The 20,739-nt window shown below is 43.6% G+C and overlaps 1 protein-coding gene across 2 annotated transcripts in view; it reads right to left on the bottom strand.

The window, feature by feature from the left end:
* HDX (highly divergent homeobox) overlaps window positions 1–4,535 on the bottom strand; it is a 41,350-nt gene extending 36,815 nt beyond the window's left edge. The window contains exon 1 of one of the 2 annotated variants that reach the window (XM_030449012.1): window positions 4,460–4,535. The gene's annotated coding sequence lies outside the window, so the exon portion shown is untranslated. The remainder of the gene's footprint in view (window positions 1–4,459) is intronic. The other variant, XM_030449013.1, reaches the window with a different exon arrangement.
* Between the last annotated feature and the right edge of the window lie 16,204 nt (window positions 4,536–20,739).

Here is a 20,739-nt window from a genome sequence, read left to right as displayed (position 1 = left end):
AGAAACTGGTTTATTTAAACTGATTGCAGGACCCTAGAAATGCAGTTATGGAAGCTGAGTTGTAACTGGTGCTTACATTCCCACATCTCAACTTTCAGCTAAGAATTTACTAATGCTTAACACAGACTAAATCCTAAATCAATAAACAGTTCTGTACCACCTCCCCTCCTATTCAAACACATTTACAAAAACCATAGAAGGAAAATTAAAAGGTTTTTAAAATATCATTATCTATCTAGCTATGTAAATAAATCTTATTAATTTTTCTCTCCCAATCAACTAATATTTTTTTTAACTGCCTTTACCAAAGGCAACAAAAATTTAGAGGCAAGGTGCAGAATGAAACAGAGCACACACACAATGCTCAGCAGGCAGCTACACAGAAAACTTGATTCAAATTTTACTCAAAATACAAATGTCAAAAAAACCTAACATAAAGACCCTGGATCTACAGGTCCACTGCAACGAGCCATGCCATTACATCCCTTAAGATTCTGAACTATGCTACAGTTGCTTAATATAATATGGTTATTAACAAGATGTTAAGCCCCAGACAGCAGAGAAGTGATAAATAACCTCAGCATCCATCACTGGTGCCTGTGGACCAGCTCCCTGGCGTGCAGGACATCTGGCAGTGTTCCTCCTGTAGCAGGTGAAAAGCCCACTGACAATACCTGATCTGTAAAGTCCAGATGGAAATCAGTTTGCTATCAGCAGTTCTTAAGTGCTTATTTGGAATATTTAAAGCAGCAACCAGTACTGAACAAGCCAGTTACTGAAAGCCACAAAGTCCAAAGCCATCCCATTAACCCATGAAGCACTGCCTCTGCCCAGCCCATCTTCACAGCTCACAACCTTTCCACACTTTACACCCCTCAGACCTAATAATTTACCTACAGCAACCTGAGCAAGCAAACATCTGTAAGAACACACTGCTACTGTTTCTGAGACAAATTCATGAAGGGTGTATTCAACAAAGGATTGCACTGCTTGAATTCTTTTTTTTTTTGAGACATATTGCCTGTTTAGCATGGGTTTTCACAGTTATACAGACTAAGACATTAATTCTTACACTCTCTTTAGTATGGGAAATAACTTAAAAAGTGATGAACTTATTAAACTTTCAGGTAGCCACATCAGTCTCATCAGCAGGTCAAACCCCCTCCTAACAGGCTCAGTTAACTTCAAAGGAAATAAACTCCTTCTCCCAATTTGTGCACCTACAAAGCACTTCAGTTCCCTCAGGATTTCTCACCTTTGTCTTGAACCTCAGACTCCAAGTTAGAAATCCACACGGATTTTTATCATAATTTCATTTTGATCTTGACTTGCCAAGCTTAGAAAACATGCATTTGAGCTTTTGGGAAGCCAGGTGTCCAGCTGGTTGGCAACACATTGGCACTGAAAAGAGAGTTTGTTACAGAAGAAAACTCTGTGAAAGTCATTAAATTCAGGGAAAACAATATGCAAACTGAAATTCCAGAAACAAAAGTCTTTTTCTCACTTTGGTAAAAGATGGGGGTGGCAAAGAAGTATTTCTAAGGATTCAACACCAGCCTGTTATGCTAATTATTTGGACAAGTATGTTTCTGTGAGAATATTCTAGGACAGATGAAAAAGCAGGGTTCCTGCAAGTCCTTCCTTCAGCCCTGCTATGTGTTCTGGGCCAATCAACACCACTCAGCTTTCCACTTTGGTGGAAACCTCCTGAATCTTCCGTAAACCCAGAAGGACTTTTTCTCTATAGGCAGTGGGTTAGATGTAGAAAAAACCCAACAAATCAACAACTGGGGACAGTGAGAGATCTAAGGCTGGAAAGTGATAAGGACAAAGATGCTCTTCAGTTTCTCCAAGACTGCTGTGTAAGAGCCTGAGGAAGGACACTCCTACACCATCACCCTCCTCAGGAGAGATGAAGGTTGTTCTTACAGCTGAACTTTTTTTACACTTTAGCTGCTTGAGCAACTTTTGCCACAGCATCCATCTTCCTGTGCAGGAGGGAGGACAAGTGGAGAGGGAGAACACAAAGGCTGAAGCCAAGTTTGCTTCTGAAGTAGCACTGCATTTGCTCCATGAAACAGGTACCTCATGGAACAATTATCCCACATCTTTTGCTGCAAATGCCTGGTTTTCCTTCCACTCTAGTTACTTTATTCAACAACCAAAATTAAGACTCTCTCCAGGGAGGTCTAGTGAAGCCCAGAAATGTATTTTCAGAAACTAATGAAAACAACTTGGTGTCAAGAGGTATCACAAAAGAAAGAATAAAAAGAACAAAAGAAAGAAAGAACAATAAGAAAATGGGAATAATCCTGTATCAATGATTTCCTGATTAAAAAAAAAATCAAGAGTTACTTAGCTGGGTTTTTTTGCAGTGACTACATAAAAAATCTGGGGGCCAAAAAAAAAAAACAAACCAATAAAACAGAAGCATAAAGAAGGGGGGAAAACTGTGCTGTAAAGTCTGCCTACAGTATATAGCTCTACAGTCTTAACTCCTCTCATGCCTTTCATGTGAAACTATAATTAATTTTAAAAAAATTAATGCAGAGAACAAGCCACCACAAAGTACCCAAGTGTAAAAAATCTTTATGGTATGAAGCATTATAAAACCATCAGGGAACCACACAGAGTGATAAAAGGAAAGAAAAAAAAACCCCAACAGGCCTGCAAACCTGTTGCTGTTCTAGTCTGTCTATCCACAACAGGTACAATAAGAAAATCAGCACACTCCTCAGTTTATTCCCTTTTTTATTTCTCTTTGCAGACATCCAGTGGTACAAAATAACAAGACTCAGAATCAATATAAACTGAGAAAAAAATGCAACTTCAATAAGAAAGCTACTATATATGTAAATAATACAAGACTGCAATAGTGACACTATTACTACAGCTTTAAAAACCTGAACTATACCAGCTACCACCTAATTCACCCTCCACATCTGCCAAAAACTATTTTTTGCACAATTTAAGGGAAAAGGAAAAAAACAAACCACTAACTCTGCCAGCTTTCACACTAGGTGGGGACATACTGGATGTACATCAAGCAAGAATGTTTAATAATCCGAATTTGTAGGTTACTGCCTCTTTCCTACACAGGCCAAAATAGTTACAACTGCAAGTGCAGGAGATGATGCTTATCGTTGGCTGTAATACCCAAACCAGCTCGTAAAACTACTTTTAAAAATCCATGACTCACAGCACAACTCTCCAGTAAGTACAGCATTTGTAGTATTGCATTACAGCTCTACCTATAAAATCCAGCCCTTTAACAGGGACAAATTAGACAGCTCTCAGTAGCTTAGTAACATCATAACCTCTGACCACAACTCTGCAGCTTGATGCATTGCATCCCTTCCCACTTTCATCATGCAAATGAGACTTCTGCCTTCAACTGCATTAGCCACATGTTTTACATTTATCAAGCCCACAAGCCATTGTAAGAGCTGTCAGGAAAAAAAAAAAAAAAACAGGGAAAAAAAAAAAAAAGGGACACTAAAATGCAGTTTTACTCTGAAGACGTGTGCTGCTTCAAGAGTCTGATTGGGAAGGTACAGAACTGCTTCTGATCAGTCTCACACGATGGGACCTATGGCACCAGAAGGCCTGGGCTAACAGAATACAGGGGAACAGGGTTTTGACCAAGGGACCCGGCCTGCAAGCAGCACCAGCACCTCCAGAACCGAGACACGCCCGGGCACTAGGATCCCTCCAGGCCGCCACAGGCCCCTCAGCCCCCGCACCACCGGCGAACACCTCAGGGGGAAATCCCCACAGCGAAGGGACAGAGACCCTGCTCACTCAGCTGCCACCACCACGGGCCCTCTGGTCCCATAACAGGGGTTCTGAGGTGGCCTTTTGACAGGCAGAGGTCCTAAGGGGACACAAGGTTTGTGCCGCTCCCTGGCTGCTGACCCCCTCCTGCCCCACAGCCCTCACACCAAGGAGTAACGTCACGCTGTCCTCTCACCCCTCCTCATCAAAGCCTCCACCCCAGCCTCAAGGAGCTGCCCGAGGGGTTATGCATGGGCAGTGACACGAGTGGGTGACCCCCACCCCACGCCGCTCACGGTACGGACCCCCCGCGCGCACGCGCCGCAGCCTCCCCGCAGGGCGCATGCGCAGCGCCTCGCAGGATGCCCCCTCCTTCCCCCCCCCACTATCCCCCCTCCCTCCCGCCGGGCTGCCAGGGCAGTGCGCATGCGCGCATGGGGCGGCTCTGCGCGGACCGGCCCGCCCGGCCGCCCTCCCCCACCGCCAGGCCGCTGGCCCAGACACATCATCATCATCATCATCATCATCACTATCATCATCATCACTATCATCATTATCACCATCATCATCACTATCATCATCATCATCCTCCCCGCCCGCCGCGCCCCGCCCCGGCGTTCACCCCGCTATCCCCCCCTTCCCCTGGGGACTCCCTCCCTCCCAGCGCTCAGCGCGGCGGGCTTACCGTGTCTGTTATCGGGGGGCTGGTGCAGGGGGAGGGGGGGGGGACTGGGCTGGGTTTTCTCCCGGATTCAGCCGGTTTCGGCTGGGTCGGTCCCGGCGTCACACAATGAAATCAGCGCCTCCGATCATTAATTCTCATCATGATCGTGACGTCAGCCGCAGACAGCGGCCAATGGCAGCGTGAGATCAGCGCCGGCCGGGACAGTGCTCGCCCCCGCCCCTCGCCCGGGGTGTGGAGGGGGGGGGAGCGGAGCGAGCGGAGGGAGGAGGCGGGAGCGCGCACGGTGCCCGCTCTGAGGGGCCGTGTCGGGGAGGGATGAGCCGGCAGTGGTCGCCTCGGAGAACCACGGGAATTACCTCAGAGCACAGAGGGAGATCGGAGTAGGGCACCGGAGGGATCGCCTCTAAGCACAGGGGAGATCGCCTCAGAGCGAGATCTCTCACAGGAGATCACCTTAAAACACAGGGAAGATTGCCTCAGAGCATGGGGGAGATCTCAGAGCAATAGAGAGATTGCCTCAAAGCTTGGGGGAGATCACCTCAGAACACAGGGGGAGATCACCTCAGAGCACAGAGGAGATCATCTCAGAGCAATGGGGAGATCGCCTCAAAGTGCAGGGAAGATCACCTCAAAGCACAGGGGAGGTCACCTCAGAACACAGGGGAGGTCACCTCAGGGCACAGAGGAGATCATCTCAGAGCACAGGGGGGATCGCCTCAAATCACAGGGGGGATTGCCTCAAAGCTTGGGGGAGATCACCTTAAAGCAGTCACAGGGGAAGATCACCTCAAAGTTTGGGGGAGATCATCTTAAAGCACAGGGGCGTTCGCCTCAGAACATAGGGGAGATCACCTAAGAGCACAGAGGAGATCATCTCAGAGCAATGGGGAGATCACCTCAAAGCTCAAGGGGAGATTTCAGAGCATGGGGGAAGATTGCCTCAGAGTGCAGGGGAGATCACCTCAGAGCACAGGAGATCGCCTCAAAGAAAAGAGGAGATCACCTCAAGGCATGAGGGAGATCACCTCAGGGCACAGAGGAGATCATCTCAGAGCAATGGAGAGATTGGCTCAAAGCTCAGGGGAGATCACCTTAAAGCACAGGGGAGATCACCTCGAAGCTCAAGGGGAGATCTCAGAGCATGAGGGAGATCACCTCAGGGCACAGAAGAGATCATCTCAGAGGAAAAGGGAGATCACCTCAGGGCACAGAGGAGATCGTCCCAGAGCACAGGGGGGATAGCCTCAGAGTGCAGGGAAGATCACCTCAAAGCACTGGGGAGATCACCTCAGAGCATGGGGGAGATCACCTCAGGGCACAGAGGAGATCATCTCAGAGCACGGGGGGGATTGCCTCAGAGTGCAGGGAAGATCACCTCAGGCCACAGAGGAGATCGTCTCAAAGAACAGAGGGCATCGGCTCAGAGTGCAGGGAAGATCGCCTCAAAGCACTGGGGAGATCACCTCAGAGCATGGGGGAGATCACCTCAAGGCACGGGGGAGATTACCTCAGGGCACAGAGGAGATCACCTCAGGGCACAGGGAAGATCACCTCAGAGCAATTGGGAGATCACCTCAAAGTGCAGGAAAGGTCACCTCAAAGCATAGGAGGAGATCACCTCAGAGCATGGGGGAGATCACCTCAGAATACAGGGGGAGATCACCTCAGAATACAGGGGGAGATCACCTCAGGGCACAGAGGAGATCACGTCTGGGCACAGGGAGAGATCACCTCAGAATACAGGGGAGATCACCTCAGCACCAGGGCTGCGTCAGGCGGATAGGTGCAGGCAGCCCCTCAGCTCTTTCCCGCCGTTCCCTTCTCCCTCACACTGCCCCATCCTGTCCCCCTTGGCGCTATGGGGACAGTGAGGGTGTAAAGTGATAGCAGCGTTTTGAGAGAAAAGAAAAGAGTGAATAGGCAGCTAAAATAAACCTGACTGTGTTTTACTGCGGTGCTCTGGGCAGATGGGGTTCTGGGGTTGTTTAGCCTGAAGAAAAGGCTCAGGGGAGATCTTCATGCTCTACAGCTACCTGAAGGGGAGGTTTAGGTTAGATATTAAGAAAAAATTCTTTACTGAAAGAGTGGTGAGGCATTGCAATGGGCTGCCCAGGTGAAGGTGGTGTAGCCTCCATCCCTGGTGGTGTTGAAGAAACATTTAGATGTGGCTCTTCTGGATACAGCTTGGTGGTTGTAGTAGTTGGACTACATTTGGACTCATGATCTTGAAGGTCTTTTCCAACCTTAATGGTTCAATGAGTAGGTTTTGTCTCGTGAAAGCTCCAGCAAGGGTCAGGGTTTTAGTGGGGTGATTGTACTCAATAAATAAACTTTTCGATGGCTCCTGGTGATTGTGTTTGGTCTGGGAGGGGTCTCTTCAAGCGGGTGAGGACAGAGCAGGTGCTCACCTATGGCTTGGCTGGAGCTGGTGGTTGTAGGAGCACCACAACACAAACCACTGCACACTTACAACACTGTTACTAAAGGAGCCACAGTACAACCAGGTGTATCAACACCATCCCTCCTTCAGCCTCTGTCTTCCTGATGAAGGGAAACCCAGTCAATAAACTTGCTGGAACTTCTACACCCCTTGTCGGTGCTGACAGATGATGTGATAGAAATTGTGTAAAGTCATTATTGGCTCAGCTGTGGGAGCACTAAGAAGTCAGAATCAAATCTGAGGCCTTGCTCTGTTAATTAAAAAGCCTCTAGACAGGCTGTTTTCCTATCCTGAGCAGGTTAGGCTGTAAGTCGCAATGTTAAAATACTAAACCAGGCAATTAATTTCGTGCAATGGCTTTAATCAGAACTCTTGGTAAACATTTCTGCAGGACTGAAAGAAAAGAATTGCTACTCCTTATTCGCAGACAGCGAGAAGCGGTTGATCTATGTTTATTTTAAAATTACAGTATGTTATTTATATTGCTTAAAATTTTTAACAGTGACTCCTGACTGTTTCTGGCCACCTAAAGCTATGTCTGTGCTCTTCCATGCAGCAGGAGGACGTGCTGCATGTTCACTCATCCACAACAAAAATCGAGAGTGTCCTTAAATAATCACATAGGAGGTCATGTTCTGTCCATGTGGTGACTACATTTCCTTCACCACCCTGGCAAGTCAATCAATCAATTAATAAAGCTTAATCTGAGCTAAAGGTTACTTCATCTTAGATTACCTGAACTGTCTCAGTAAAGCACCACTCTCTCCTTTACCTCTCCTGCTTTACTTAGCAGAGGATGGACCAAGCCACGTCTCTCCTGGTGTAGCTGATGCTGAGAGCTCCACATAAATCCAACACAGTAGAATAATCCATCAGATAGACTGATGTGATATTTCCTTAATATCACCCTCCATAATGATGTGGTGTAGAGGGAACTGGATGAATGAGGTGGGCCAACTGGGAAGGTGGTGGTTTTCTGGGTGGGATTGGGTACCTCGCAGCTCAGCTCTTTGATAGAACTCTCCTGCTGCAGCACAGTTGCTCTAGCCACCACAGAGAGCCAGCACGAGGAAGAGGAGGGGACAACCCTTTGGGTAGCAACCCCCCCTGGTATTTGGTTATTCATAGCAGTAAACACCTTGAATTTAATGACAAGATCTTTTGGGTAGTCCATGTATTTTAAACCTTCAGTTTTGCATTATGCTGCTTCTTCCCCAGATACATTCCCTTTTTCTGTGTGCCATCCACACTCACCTTGTAAAAATTACATAGAGCAATCATGAAAACCCTACACCCCTTTTATAGAAGATATTGTTCTGGAACTCGCTGTGGAATGACCCCAGAGAAATCTGGGATGTTTTCTTCTCACATTATCTGGGGCTTGGGAAGCTAAAACAGTGAATCCATCTCCCTGAAATCCTTTGAAAAAGATACAGTGCTGTTTGACAAACCACACCTTATTAAAGTCTTTTAAAATGTTGAATAATACAAAGTAATATTTCAGGACTCTTATCTAACTAACAATGGGTTCACAGGTGCTTTTTCTGCAGTTCATATCAAAAAGTCATGGAATTGTTCTTAAAGGAGACATCAGTTGCGTATTTAAAGTTATCAAAGAAATTAATATGCAGACTTGTGAGCACATAAAAGATCTGTAGATCACACTCACAGGAATTTGTCTCAGTATAAAAGGTCAGAATAAGAAAAGAAAAAAAAGAAAAAAAGTAAAGGAAATGTGAAAAAATATATCCATGGTAGTGGTAGGAGCAGGGCAGAGAGGCATACTCAGCAGTACACATTGGATGATTTAGAAGGGTAAACAGAAGGTATAGGTGAAAAAAAATCTGCTGCTGTTTGCATCAGCAGAGAAACAAGCTCCAAGAACTTCACCCCGTTTACTTCCGTCCCTGATGTTGCCTCTCAATGTGACAAACCTTGATGTAAAAACAATGGCAGGAGGAAAGGAACCAAATATTCTTCTGCTGCAACCAGCCCCACATGTTTTCCTATTCATTAAGAACAGATTTAAATTAACAGGGGCTGGCAAATTGGTCCAGTGGTTTAAACACTAGCCCGAGACATAAAAGGACTCCTTCCATGAGGGAATTAGCATCAAAGGGAGACTCGGTGATGTAGCTACTTTGTATTAGCTCATTAAACTAATTAGCTCAGCTTACTATTAGTTACTCAGCTCAGTGTGGGTTACTGTTTCTACATGGCAGCATTCCTCAGGAGTAGGTGCCTGGGTTTCCAAGCACCATGTCCTGCTCTGCTGGCAGCCACGGGCTCTGGCTGTCCCAGTGTCCACAAATGGTGGGATGGGCAGTAGGTCAGGAGCCCTCTTTTGTGTCCCATGGTCAGGAACCCAACTGTGACACCACACAATCCTTTTCTCCCCTCATCCTGAAACCTTCTCCCTTTTCCAGCACTTCATACCGTTCTCACCTTCCCAACAGATGGTGCAGGTACCAGAGGTCTCTGTAACGATGACCCAGAAGTGTCCCTGAGAGAAAGGAGTTGATGCGTGACCCTGGGTGACAACCCTGAACAATTTTGTCCGTGCAGTTTAGAACAACAGCTGCTACTTCACTTTTGGGGCTTTCTGTTGAATCTAGAAAACACTAACAAAGGCAATGAGGCAAAACCAGCCCACTTAACAGAAACTTCTCTGAGGACAGCTTCACTCAATTTATTATGCCACTATTCTGGTGATGCCAGGACAGAATCTCTAAGCCAGACCTGAGGGTGACCTGGAAGAGTCAGTGGTGTCTCAGGGAAGGGTGAGAGCAGAGTGGGGAGAAGGACAAGAATGTTTCACCAGCAATTTGTGTTGCAATTTGGTGTGAAGCTTCCTGATCTCAAATGAGTAATTTGCCTACTACATTTCATTAAATCCTGGAGTAATACATCAGCCAAAAAGGGACTTCATTTGTTGTTGAGTCTCCCCCTTGTCCTCAAAAAGAATTGTCAAATTTGTGCTGGGAAAATGTATAAATGTGTGGGAGAATCTAATACTGACATCTCCTCAGTTATTCCAGTGCTTGACCATCCTCCCATTAGGAAATTTTTGCCAACATTCCTCCTGAATCTTCTCTAAGTTAAACCCTCAGAACAGATATCTTAAACTTCAGGCTCAAAACTGACCAGAGCTAACCTCCTTCTTGCTCCTTTCATTTTGTCAGAAACCTGGAATAACAGTTTTCTGGCAGAATTCCTCAGCCAGTTCTGAGGCTTTGGTTCCTCAGCTTCACTCCAGGAACTTTGCTTCTGACCCAGCCAAAAGCCTCAGTGAAAGATGCCCAACACTCCCCTCTTCTGTCTCCACAAGGCTCATTATTCTGTCACAGAAGAAAGCCAGATCACACTGACATGATGTGTTCTTGTGAAATCTAAACTGCCTGGTATTCAATTTACCCATTTCCACCCAAACCTGTGTGCCTTTTCCTGTCCTACTGATGCCACTGGCATCGCGTGGGTGTGAGTTGCTCCACATCAAACCCTTTGGTTTAGTTGTCTGCTCTTCCATGGATTTCCAGCTTGATGAACACATGAAATGACAGCAGTGGTATTTGGCTGTTTCACAGAAAGGTTGTGATGACACAGGAAAGGTCGGGAGGCACAGGGCTGTCATGAAAGATCTGCTAAATCAGAAGGTTCTTCCCAAAAGAGTGATGGAGAATGGGCTGCAGCACAAACCTTAGGAAAAAATGTTAATATGGAAAATTCCTTGCAGCACCTTTTCTGCGCCTAAGGACACAGCCAGAATTAGTGGTCTTATGAGATTTACAAATTTTTCTGTCTTCTTTGAACTTGGTTTTGCCACATTAATTAAAATTAGTTGTTAATCCTCACTCAGTGCATAAACAAAGCTCCCAGAAACTGAATCTGCAAATGCATCCCTTATGCTAGTATGCAAAAAACAGCTGCTGCTTGTGGAAAAAAAAGTATGCAAAAGAGCCTGGCTGTATATATTTTAGGGATTTGTTCCACTTTTTTTAATTTCTTGGGATATTTTTATGAAAATCAGAAATGCTTTTTTAAAAAATTATTCTTACCTTTGATATTTATTCAGACACTTAGCTGTGAAAATTATGAACCTGAGGAACGCTAAAAAATGCTACACATCAAAATGAAAAAAAACAAGGGGGGGAGGTAGTTAATGAATATTTATTTCCACCCATTAATACTCCTAGCAGAGAGAATTTTATAGTTAAAGAAAAAAGAAAAAAAACAAAAAAGAAAAAAAAACACAAAACAAACAAAAACCAAAAAAACAAAACCAGTGAAGACAAGAGGATGTAAAGAACCAGGGAGGGAATCCATAATTTCTGTTGTCCTGTCTCTGTAACATGTTCTGTAATTAATACTTCAGCTACCCCATCACCTTCCTGCACAGTGAGCCCTCCACACAATCAGCACGACTGCCTTAAAAGTTTTATGCTGCAAAATTAAAGTGTTTAAATCCTTCCTCACCTTTCATTCAGTACCACAATTAACTCCACCAGTTGCCATTTTCAAAAAGCGGTCTGCATGTCACACTCTTGACATTTTTGGAAGTGGGAAATCAGCTGCATTCCTAAGTCAGTTCCTCAGTTTACTTTTTTTGGTTTTTAGTGTGGGAGTAGCAAGGGTCTGGGTTGGTTGTTTTGGTTTGGGGTTTGTTTTTTTGGGGGGGAGGGCGGGGGAGGAGGGTTGGTTTTTGTTTGTTTGTGGGTTTTTTGTTGGTTTTTTTGTTGTGAGGTATTTGTGGTTTTTTCTAGATCTATAGTAGATCACATTTTCATCCTTAACTATTCTACAAAACTTTTTCTCATAAATATCTCTAAAAGCCATCATTCCTGAGGTTTGGTGAGACCCAGTGTGCCAGGTGAATTGTTCTCCCTGGGAGAGAGGTCTTTTGTAGCTAAAATATCCTACTTTGTTCAGTCCCATAGAATCCCATATATTTTGCAAAAAGGTTGTGTAGGATAATTCTTATCCCAAACTGCTATCGCTCATTAGGAAGTTATCCTATTAAGATTACAAAGTAATCTTCCATCCCTGTCTTTGAGATAACACTAAAACTGAAGTATTGATGGTTTGATGACAAATAATTTTCCCTCCCTATGAACCCTGTCATTTTATTTTATCTACATACAGAGGAATTTGTTTAAATGCAAATTACTTGTTCCTTGAAAGCAGGCAATCAATTCAAAGCTTTGCAGGCACTTCTGTGCAGACACTTCTGTGTTCTATTGAACTATTTGTTCCAACAATTTCTTTACATGAAATCCTACTTGTGGTGAGACTACATTGTTTCCAATCTGCTTTACTTCCTCCTACCTATAATCTTGTTTGAGCTCAGTCCAGGTAAAATGGAATGATGTAACATTAAAGAGAAAATGTTTTTTTTAAGAGGAGGGGAAGGTTACATCCTCTTCCCAATCATTTAAATCTGATAATAATTGTTATGTGATAATTATTACATGATATTAATTTCCCATCTATCTGCTGGCAATATAGTTTGTGCTGTTGAGTTCCTAACAGATGTTCCTTCTTGAGCAACCCTTTAAAATGCTCTTTTATCTCCTCTGAGTTCAGACAGGATGCCAAATCTTTTTTAGATACAGGCCCAGCCTGTCACCCGTGCTTGTTATCACGAGGCAATGCTGCTCTGGTGATGCACTTGAAAGCAGCATTTGGTGCAGAAATAGAGCTGTCTCCTTTTTTCCCAGCAAGATAAGAATACAGGAACACAGGAACCCAGGATAAATATGTTGCATCCTATCAAAAACCTTTTTAGCCTCATGTCCTGCCCCTGACAACAGCTGATGACAGAGGTTTTGTGCTGTAGTCCAGGAGTAACTCACACAGGAGTCATCCCCTTGTTTGTAATTCAAGCAATCAGTGTTTTAGGTGGCCCAAATACTGCATTTATCATGTTTTAATACTCCAAAGATCAGGTGTGGGAGCTGGAGTTTCCTGCCAGGATCAATATATTGCTGAGCAGGGAACTTCCAGATTGGAAACCTTAATTAATGTTAATTTATCATCAGAGAGTTCTACTATCAATAACCAATACTGATCTCTGGATTGCACAATGAAAAATATTGTATGCATTCTATACATTTTATTATAAAAGAATAGCATATTTGACACTCACATGGACACTTTGGTTCATGCTGTCCTCAGTCTCCTGTCTCAGGCACTCTGATGCTCCATCCAATATAGTTCTTCATCACTCATTCTCATTCCAGAGTACTTTTTTCCATCTAGCAAACAGAATTAAATATCAGAAAAGCACCAATGAACTTTAAAAGTAAAGCCCTGTTTGAGGCTTCCTGTTTCAGTAATCTCATTAATATGTTCTTTTATTATCAGATCTGTTCTTAAGATACTATTTTATATTATGTGAAATGACTCTAAGTAAAAGCAGGCAGCATCACATTAGTGGATAAATCGGTGTCAGCAGCAGTAAGAGTTGCGATTTTTCATTCTGCAGTGAATAAAATGAGGGCAACTGTGTTGCATTAAAGAGAGTTTTAATTACTGCATCCTTTGTTCTGGTCAAAGTAAGGTCTGCACCACCAGCACTCATCATCTTTTGCTGGTTGGTCAGCTTGTCACTTGCTTTCCTCTAAAATAACAAATAGAAAAGTCAAACCAATGTGTGTATGTAGTGAAGTACCCAACAATTTGGGTTGCCGGAGGATGTATATGGATAGAAGGATAGCACTGATTTATGAGAGTGTCTTCACTCACCTGGAATGACTTAAGTATAATTACCTTGTGTTTCTGATGTTTTTTTCTCCCACTTCTGTCACCCAGGACCCCCTCCCAGCTCAGTCCTGGCTGTGAGACCCTGCCCCAGGGGGAGCACCCATTACTCCTGGCTTCAGGGAGCAGCCACCTCCACTCTGCCCTAACATATTGTAAAAAGAGTAAACCAAGCTTTTGGATGTAATATGGGGAAAAAAAATTTAGTAAGTGTTAGCAGTCTCTTTCAATGAAGTCCCCGAAGCAAAAGCAGCAGCAACCTGGCTGGCAGGGAGCTGATGGTTTTGCTTAGCAGACCTAAATCACCCTGTTTATCTTGGGTGCTCAGCTAATGAAAGGGTGCAGCCTGCAAGCCGTGGAGCTTAAGCTCCATTAACTAATCAATTTGTAACTCTGGGAATTGAAAAAAAAACAAAAACAAAACAAAACCAACCCCAAATGGAGCCTAAGGCAGTGGTCAACACAACACTGTACTTCTGCTATCTCAGAGGAAGCAAAGCTTCAAAGCAGAGGTGTGGAACATCAAGGCCAAAACCGGGCTGCAAAGGAGATTCCAAAGATCACCTTGTTTGCCAAGGAAGAAAAGGGCAATGCGAGAGAGCGATCAATGATTCGAAAAACTGAAATGCTTTGGAAATTGAAAGCCTGGAAAGAAATGAATATCGTCGGCATCAGTCAGATGTAAGCGCAGCCCAGCACACAGCAATTCCCCCGTGCTTTTCCTGGTGCCTTTGTGTGGCTTCCAAAGGGGAAGGTGGCTTTCTGCCAGGCTGCAAACATATTTTTTTCCCCGAGCTACTGGATCTCTCCGGAGCTGCGGCTCCTGCTGTGCAGGTAGGGCACCGCAGTTTGCAGAAGCAGTGGCGGAGACCCCGCTCCGGGTTAATTAACTCTGCCCTTCAGCAAGGATTAGAGCGGCTTTGAAAGCATCTCCAGGCAGGGAGGATTCAAGAAAAGCAAACAGCCCAACTTCTGAGGCAGGCTCCATTGCCAGGGATTTGACTTATTCAGGATCTGTGTCAGCTGCACTCATAGACCTTCATCAGAGTTATTTTATTTTTAGGTAAACACTTGCAAATGAACTTTCTTTTTTTTTTTTTTTTTTTTTTTGTATGTGTAGCATCATTTGGGAAAGGAAAGAAAAAACAGGAATACCCTACCAGCAATATTGTTATCTGAACCCTACAGAAACATTTGGACCTTTCAAATTAAATGTCAGGTTGTTCCTGTTGAGCCAAATTCTTGCAAATTTCAGCTCATTAGCATACCTACTTTCCAAGTCAAAACCAGGCTGCTATGCTTCACTTAAGTATTACTACTGCTACTACACGTTCTGACTGACACAGCCCATCTTGTTACTCCTGTAGGAAGAAAAGGGGAAGCTGTGAGCACAAAGGAATTTTTACTCCAGGCAACAGAATTCTTTGTGTACCTAAATGTAGCTTTAGTGTGAAAATATTTAATACAGAATTATATTATTTTCCCAAGACAACTAGGAAATGTGATTTAGCTGAAATGACTGTAAGAGAAGGGACATAATGTATTAGGAAGAAATCCTCTAATTTATGTCTACTACATACATTTGGGACAAGTTAAAGAATCTTACAATGTCCTCAGTAAGCACTTAAACTTGTACCCTGGGCTCATAAAAAACCTTTAAACATTTAGATAGAAAACCATGCTTCCAGCTCCTGAATTCTATATTTAAAATACTTGGATGGCATTAAGATAAAATACACAGATAATATTCAGTGCAATTACAAAAATAATTGCACTGACAAAATTAATTGCCATATGAAGTTTTCCTTTTCATTAGGCAACTCCAGCTACTCCCAGAGTCTTTCTGGCAGGGTGACTTCAGCTCTTGAGACCAAGAACTGAAGCATTGCCAAGGGGCCTCTCCAGAAACACACCAAACTTCTGCATATCTACAGATCTGAAATTAAGTTTTTAACCTGCAGCTTTCTTTTTGGACATTTGAATTGGGTTTTATATTGAGAGCTGAAGTGGAAACAAAGGATTCAAAGTAGATTTCTAAAAATTATCCCCGGTAGCTCTTTCCACAAACTTCATTGAAGTGCTTGAACAAACGTGGATGAAGCCCAGGCTAAATATCCTCCAGTTAACCTGAATAAACCTCTTGACTAAAGCAAGAGTTGCAAAGTAACTCTGAGCCTATGGAGACAAAAGTCTAGCCAAGGGGAAACCAGGAAGTTATTAAATCACCAAAGGATCCCTTTTTCTGGAGATTAAAACTGCAAAGATAGCAAAAACGTGACTCACAGTTCCTGCAAAGTTCTGATGCCAGTGGTAGTTTAGTAGCAAAGGAATTTATGTTTACACTCTAGTACATATATTAGGATTATAAATAGGAAAATGTCCTACCAGAGAAGTACATCACAGATGTATTACCCACCAGTTTCCATGGCTGTGTACAGTAAATGAATATATTTCAAAATCAGCCTTTTTCCGTGGCTCAAAATGAAATATATTTTTGTTTAAGTGAGAAATCATGTTACTTAGAATTTTAGGGGAAAAAGCTTTCAGCCAACCTTTCAGCCTCAACTATTTTTAATCCTAGCATTTCCTGTGAATAAGTAAAAATATAAAAATGACTTGTGCTGTGAAAAACCACTAAAATAGCTTTTTCCCTAGGAGATTATAAATGTCTGGATAGATGAGCAGAACATTCAATTAACATGAGAAATACCTTCTGCTGAGTTTTGTGGTGATGCAGTGTGAGAAAGCATTGATACAACAAAACTGGGGATCCCAAAGGTGTAAGAACTTTCCTAGAAACATCCATTGATGTGGAAATGTGTCTGCAGGAGATGCAGTGCAGGAGTGTTGAGAAGGTGGCACTTCACCAGTGGAACGTGCAGGCAGCATTGAACACAAGCAACTGTGTGTGTTGTAGTTTAGAAAGCCAAACAAATTGATAAACAATAGATGGAACTAATGATTTCACAGACAGGTGAATGAAATCAGTATTTTTTTTGACTCTTTCAAATGAATTGAAGACAGCAGCAGAGTTACTCCCCTTCACCAAAGAGCTCAGGGGGGGCTAAATGAGCAGTTTAGTGGCCAAAGGTTGTTAACCCAAGCTTAGCCTGGGAGAAACTATGATGAGGAGGGAGGGAATATTGGAACACAAGGTGTAGGTTTTGATTTAAACTCGAGCTTGGTGCTGCAGGTGGGTGAGGATGCCTCCAGCCAGCACCTCCCTGCTGTGGCTCCCTGTCCAGCCTCATGCCACCAATCCCAAAAAAGAGGGGAAACTTATTCCTCCAAGGCAGCCAGGAGGTGGAATCTGAGCTGAGTCAAGCTGTAGGAGCCCTGGGCTCATCTAAGCCTAAGGAGGTGTTTTCTGAGCTGCATTGATGAGGTTTTATTTTAATCTCCCTAATAATAAAAAGCAGACCCAAGAAGGCATGAGGACTGGAAGCTGAATCTGTTCTGAAAATAGAATGAAACAGTCACTAAAATTGCAGAGCTCTTCCAGACAGAAGGCACAGGGCCTTCTGTGAAATAAGGGTCAAGTTCTTAGCAGATTTCTGCTCTGTCTCACCTTTTCACAGCACTGGCTCACGGTGACAGCCACCTACAGAGAGGTTTTATAGCCAAAAATGTCTGCTGCTACTGCACTGAACTTAAAACTGAAACCACAAAACCTCAAACTGCAGGAGATGTTTGCCTTCAGAGAAAACCTTTGTCCTGCAGCTGCTGGGCTAAATTCAACTGGGAAATTAACAGAAGTTTGAGGAACTAAGACAGTGAAATTCAGTGCCAGGGGCAACTGGTGATGGATGTGCAGTGGGACTCCAAGGGCAAAGCTCAGTCATGGTCATATCTGTGTTGAAAGAGTCTTGGCTCCTCTTTTGGGAATGGGTTTTTTTTACCCTTGCAGCCATTAGGGAGCATTTCTAATCATTCTCATAGGCAAAACATAAGCCCCATTAAGAGAAGGGTTAAAAATGTAAATTTTTCTCACTCTGAAGAGTCTGGGAAAGAAGATGATCTCTTCTTGGAGACTTGAGAAAACAGCCATTCCAAGGACTTGAAGGACACTGGTCCTAAGGAAACACCCAGTAGTCTGGTTATGATCAGGAATTAGTATTAAAAGATGTACTATAACATCTGAAGCCCCCTGAAACAAGGAAAGATGAAAACTACTCCCAGATTTTAATGGCAGGACTGCAGATGGACTTTAGTTGCTGAGGAACATATTGTCAAGACAAGGACACTGTCTTTCTCTCACCAGGAACAAAAGGGCTGTGGAGATGCCTTGCAGGAGGGAGGAGATCCCCCAGGTTGGGAGAAGGAAGAGGAGGAGGTGCAGCTGGCAGGGGGATTCTGACTGCTAAGGGTATAAATGAGGCTTCTGAATTTCAGATTTTATTTTGGAGCTGAACTCATGCACTTTGTGCCTGCAGGAGAGTGAGAGAGAAAGGAAAGCTGACCTTGAGTCACAGCTACAGAGCTTACCAGAGTTCTTAGTAATTAGTTTATATCTACTGCTGCTTGATCAGAGCATGGATTGTCACCCCCTCACATGGTTTCAGGTCGTCCAAGTGGATTTTTAAGAAAAAAGGAAAGAATGATGTTGTTTGCTTCCTTCCCAAACTCTTCAAAAATACAGTGACCAGTGCATGAAAGAGAGAGCAGAGCTGTGTGGGATGGGAAGAGCAAAGGAAGAGCCCTGACAAGTGAATTGCAGGAGGAAAACTGGTTGGTGCTGCACAGGCTCCTGGTTGAGAGCAAAGAGCAAGGTGCTGGGATGTACTGGAGAACATGACAGCACATATCACTGCTATCTTTGTCTCTTTAACATCAAAGCAAGTTAATCTGGGGAGACAGGCTGAAGGGAAGAGACCTTTTTATTCTGCATCCTTCTTTTTTAGTAGTGTTCATTTGTGTCAGTGCATTACTACAGGGAGGATGAAAAACTTCCAGCTCTGCATTTCAAGTCAACCTTGCATCCCCCACTCATTCACTGACTTATCAAGGGCATTATAGGAGGCTTCAAGTATTAAATTCTCTGAAGTAAACATGGTGAAGGCTACAGCCAATGTTTTGATCTTGGGCTGCTCTGGCAGGTATTAACAGCCTACAGGAATTTTCTTTTTCTACCTTGCAGATTATTATACCTCTTCACAGTTTTAAGGCAACAAAAAACTTGGCTCTAGTCACCCACTGGGAATATCTCTGTAGTCACTGCACAGCCAGTCCTCCAAGCAAATATTTAGTCTAACTAAACATTGTGAATGAAGAGGCTGTTGGAGTATAAAGCAGGAGCATAATCTCTGAGGTTTTAGCCAAGGCATTAGAAAGACCTAATAATAGCAGGGCTTTGCAGAGATACTGAGAAAAAGCCATCATGAGAATGCCTTCAAGAAAAGCTTTGCCTGCTGCCAGTCACTTGGCAACATGAAAGACAAGCTGGGACTGAGAGTCACACAGGAAAATGAAGGTGGCACCATGACCAGGTAGAATTGTATGAATAGGACATTCTCCTTGCCAGCCCATCCCCTGTGATCCCCTCAGGTATCTCTGCAAGGCAAGATGATTCTCTTAATATTCAAATATTTCTGTAAGGCAGATTTTACCATGGGATGGTGGATAAGGTGCTTGTGAGGCACCAAAGAATCCAGTGTTTTTTCTGAGGGAACACTTCTCCACATCACAGCCTGGATCTCACTCCAGTGCTCTCCTGTACACTTGAGCTTTCCTCTCTCCTACCAGGCAAGTGGGTGTCCCTCAGAGCAACATAAGTCCCATTTGCAATGCTGCTGAGCTGTTTTATTCAGAGAACAAATGTATAGAATCAGACAATTGTCCTGTTTGGAAAAGCCCTTTAAGATCTTGGAGTCCAGCCACTGACCCAACTCCAGTGAATCCCATGCTGAACCAGACTGCTAAACACCACATCTCCACATCCCCTGCACACCTCCCTGGACAGCCTGTTTCAGTGCTTGACTTCCCTTCCAGTGAAGTTTCTTCTGACGTACAGACCAAGTTCCCTGAACACACCAGGAAAATCAGCAAGCAATTTTGTTACAAAGCCTCTTTCCAGCCAGCAAATAATGAATAACAAGGGAATGTGGTATCAAGAGTTTGGAAGTTTTATTACTGTTGTCAAGTTTCCCATTATTACTGTTTTTTTCCAAAGTAATATGGTTTACCTAATGTAGTGAGAAGCAGATGGTTTATTGCTCTAAGTGGCTATATGATTCTTGCAGAGGGAGTTTATTGAACACTTCTTCTGTTTTCTATCAAATACATATTTTCTGTTTATTTCCTAGAAGAAGGAGAAAGGCAAATATAAACTGTATGATATCAAAATGAATGTGGATCTATTGACAGGAAATGAAACATGTTGTAGTAGTAAACATTCTAATATTTTAGTTTCTTAAAAGAAAAGAAGCTGGGAGTTAACAGCTGCTCAAATTTTAAGCTTCATAAATGGAAAGATTTTAGGGCCAAAAAGAGGAGTCACAAAGATCTGGTTTGCTCTGTGTACTACAGGCCATTGAGAGCCCTGTAATAATTTTGGCATCATGCTGACAATTTCTATTAAGCTGCACCATATTTTGGAAAGAGATTGCCCAGTTTTGCCTTCAGAAACTCTCATGCTGATCCCGTGACTGTCAATACCATAAATCCTATCTTTGGAAAACTGAGTTAAGAGACTGAACCCATTCTGAGCACAGAATTATCTGCCCAGTGCAACAGGATCTCTCCTGAAGGTAACAGGTGGATGTGAGACTCAAATATCCTTACTGCAAGATATTTGCCTGTTTCTCCCTCATTTACCCACACTCTCCAGTCAGGTCTGAATTCAGCAGAACTTTATGGTTATTCCCAGAGGATTTCTGTGCAGAAAAATGATACCAAAGACCCTTTCTGCAGTTTTTCCCTGCTGACCAAGCTGATGGTGGCAAACTGCAGAGATCAATTATGCAAAGGCCCCCGTGTTACCAAGCCTTTTTTTTTTTTTCAGCAGCTCTGACTTAGGTCTCACCCAAATATCTGCATCCCCATGTAGCTGCCTCTTCTAGCTGTGACTCCTGGTGATACAAGTCTG

The sequence above is a fragment of the Calypte anna genome, chromosome 4 (genome assembly GCF_003957555.1).
Source record: "Calypte anna isolate BGI_N300 chromosome 4, bCalAnn1_v1.p, whole genome shotgun sequence".
Classification (NCBI taxonomy): Eukaryota; Metazoa; Chordata; class Aves; order Apodiformes; family Trochilidae; genus Calypte; species Calypte anna.
This window is presented reverse-complemented; position numbering and strand designations above follow the sequence as displayed.